This window comes from Schistocerca piceifrons, chromosome 8 (genome assembly GCF_021461385.2).
Source record: "Schistocerca piceifrons isolate TAMUIC-IGC-003096 chromosome 8, iqSchPice1.1, whole genome shotgun sequence".
Lineage (NCBI taxonomy): Eukaryota > Metazoa > Arthropoda > Insecta > Orthoptera > Acrididae > Schistocerca > Schistocerca piceifrons.
Genome location: NC_060145.1, coordinates 45,608,744 through 45,612,359, shown reverse-complemented (window position 1 = coordinate 45,612,359; position 3,616 = coordinate 45,608,744). Strand labels below are relative to the sequence as shown.

The 3,616-nt window shown below is 45.2% G+C and overlaps 1 non-coding gene across 1 annotated transcript; it reads left to right on the top strand.

Moving 5' to 3' along the window:
- Nucleotides 1-2,735: 2,735 nt before the first annotated feature.
- Nucleotides 2,736-2,809, top strand: Trnas-uga. Its single transcript has one exon. It is a non-coding gene; the product is annotated as a tRNA-Ser (tRNA).
- The last annotated feature ends 807 nt before the right edge of the window (nt 2,810-3,616 follow it).

Sequence of the window (3,616 nt, the reverse complement as noted above, 5' to 3'; positions counted from 1 at the left end):
AGTGACACAATTTCCAAGCATTAAACTGACTACCCAAACAAGGGATGACATAGTTACACACACAGAATAACAATTTTTCAGTAAGCATAAATAAAGACCCCCCAAGACGTACAGTCATTTAAAACAGTACAAATAGCTTCCCGTAGAAATTTTATAAGCACATAACCCTCAAAATGTACAATAATTTAAACAATACAAAATGCTATTACTTGGAAGTTGCGCAACCCCTTCACTGTTTACTAAATTACATTAAGGCAGGAAGCAAATTAAAGAAATAAGCTGCCTTAAAAAAATAAAAGTTTAAATATCGGGTTAACGATTGCACCAATTACTGCAAACAATCCCTGCGTAAAGTGAGGCAGAACCTCAGTTTAAATAAAAGAGATTAGTAAAATACATAAGTCAAAGTAAATCTTATAAGCAACTGACACACTGAATGTTGTTAAATTTACACTCAGTGATGGCAGTCCATCAGGTAACACAGGATAACACGATTCTAAATGACCATAGTTTGCAATGTATACATTCACCGGCGTCAGTAACATAGCACAGCTTAGCCAAACTTGCATATAGACAAGAGAAACAAAGCAGGCTAATGTCCTGATATATCATGGATGGAGGATTCGTTAATGAATCTGATGTCAATTCTTCGATGTTGGTATTACGAAGAACAGTCTCTAGTGCAATACTGCGCTGCATTTTATCATTAACGTCAAGCAAGCAACTGTGCCTAGCGGAATTGTCCATAAGCAAACAGTTTTCGCGGTTTCACACTTGTCGCATTTATTGAAACGTCACCTAGTTTTTTTAACACAAGCGAATGACAGTTTCGCGTTGTAAGAGCTGGATGGTTCAGTTTGGTTGCGTAGTGTCTCCGTGTAAACTAGGCCTAGTTTTTGTGACAGTGGTGGCTTCAGCGAAACTTGGCAGCCTGACTGGTAGACAGACCCGCACAGCATCACTGATGTGCAGGTTGCATGCGCCGGGCGAGCCCGCGCCATCGCTTCGACGTGCGGTGAACTTCGGCGCGCTACGTATCGCTGTTTTAACGAGCAGGTGGGAAACATTGATTCCCGCTTGAAATTAGCGCTCCGCCGTTGGCCTAAACAAACAGCCAGCCTTCCGGTATTGCGTGCCAAGCGAAAACTTGCCTGTTTATCGCCGAGAGAGGCGGCCACGGGAGTTAGCGCGCGATGAGGGCGGGCGATTTTAGGTGCCGCACCGAAGCGAATGCGGCGAGCGAGCTAACAGCCAATCCGGTCATCCATTTGTTTGAGTGCACAGGCGGTCCGCCGATTTCCTGGCCAGGCTTACCTGCCTCTGGTCTGATTTCGCGTTTAGTTGTTGGAGAGCAGCTCTGACCCACAGCGTAATTCCTCAGCAGACCATTCTCTAGCACAAGTTCGTAGCTTAGGTTTGATTCTGTTAACACCATTTCCGTCCACATAATGCTAATTGGGAGGTGTCCTATTCGAGTGTTCCACCTAATGCATTCGCAATTCAGAGTAGCTTATTGAAATTAAGCCCGTCATCTTCATATGCGTAAAAACACTGGACAATGGAGTGGTACATAGAGTTCTGTTCTGAATCCATTTGTTTTCTGGATACATATCAGTGACCTACCACCAATCAAGACAGAGGACTCAAAAAAAAAATTTCTCTTTGCATATGACTCAAGTGCCACTGTGAAGCACACTGAAAGTAATACAGCGCAGAGATCAGACAAAATGTGGAATCATTACAAGCACAACACAACACATTACCATGCCTAATAAGGTGTAGGGAGCCCGTAGGCATTCAAAACAGCTTCCACTCGTCTCGGAATAGACAAAGACACATCCCGTATGTTCGTAAAGTGGATCTTGTACCGTTTTTTTAGCGAAAAAATAGTGGCACGTTCAGGTAGCTAGCGCTCGCACACCCTTCTCTACAAAGTAGATCACGAAAGCCCAGTAACACTGGTGTTTGATAACTGTAGTGGCCACGGAGATGCAACAATTCGTCCTAGTGCTCACAAAAACAATTCTGGACTATGAGAACTGTGTGAACAGGTGCCCTATCGTCACTACTGTGGAACAAGCATTGTACCGTGGGATAGACCTGATCAGCCAAAGTGGTTACATAATCCGTGTCAGTAATGCGACCTTGGAGACTACCCATGGCGCCATTGAATATCACGATACGGCTGCCCAAATCATCGCCGAACCCCCGAAATGTTTCACTCTGGGACTCAATCGCGGCCAGAAATTGAAACAACATTCGTGCGACCAAATGACCTTAGTGGCTTAGTAATTCTAGCTCGCCCCACAGTTCCCCGATTATGGAGCTCTTTTAATGTTGTCTTGGTGCTGATACGGTTCGCGTTTGCGACATTCAGTTCTTCAGTGACCTTTGCAGTGTCGTCTTCTGATATGACGTCACAATCCTCTTTAATTGTTTGTCACGATCACTCAACACACCCTTTATGAATATGGTATCTGTTCTTTCGGACATGTCCAAAAGAACAGATACCATCGTCATATCGTTAAGCCTAACCGGCCATTGACCTTCTTCTTCTGAGCTGTATGCACACGCATTGCCCGAACTCGTACGGGACTCGGTAAGATTGTCTGCCGCGAGTAATGAGTGTAATGGGCAGGGGCACTACGAATGTAGTGTGTGGACATTAAGTCGGGAATGTGGGTCTCTCGAGGAGCGTTCATGGGATAAATCCCTGCAAACGCACTATCCTCTGTGCCCTCGGTGGCTCAGATGGATAGAGCGTCTGCCATGAAAGCAGGAATCCCGGGTTCGAGTCCCGGTCGGGGCACACATTTTCAACTGTCCCCGTTGATGTATATCAACGCCTGTCGACAGCTTAGGGTCTTCATTAAGTTATCAACACACACTTGGTCCAATTGTGGCTTAGCGGATGGTGTTTCTCTGCTATCCTTATATGCGGTATAGATGTTCGATGCTGTGCCTCTTGAAACACCAAACACTTGGGCTCTATTGATTACGAAAGCACAAGCAGTTTGCCCACGTTCGAATTCACTTAGCTCCGACGTAATGGGCTCACAACTACACAGAAAACTGTTCTAACCACGACTGACACTTGCAGTGTATTGAGGACATAGAAAGTGTGCCATTGATGGTCGAATACCAACCTTCAGGCATGGATAGCATCTGTATTTATGTTCAAGCTTGTGATTCTAACGGTGTTTCCATATTTTTGTCGAACGCGTGTTTCTAGTGTGATAAACACTAACGTCAGCGCTGTGGCCGGGCGGTTCTAGGCGCTTCAGTCCGGAACTGCGCGACCGCTACGGTCGCAGGTTCGAATCCTGCCTCGGGAATGGATGTGTGTGATGTCCTTAGGTTAGTCAGGTTCAAGTAGTTCTAAGTCTAGGGGACTGATGACCTTAGATGTTAAGTTTAGAGCCATTTGAACTAACGTCAGCACGTGGCTTTCAGAGAGCAGATGAACGCTTAACTAAAAACAAAAAGAAAATGCCGTGTATACAGTTGCTAACACGGAACTCCAGGTAAAGCAAAACTTAAGGTGGTCTAATAGACAGTTTATTTATTTATTTATTTAATCGTATGGCTAGGGCCCCCCGTCGGGCAGACCGTTCGC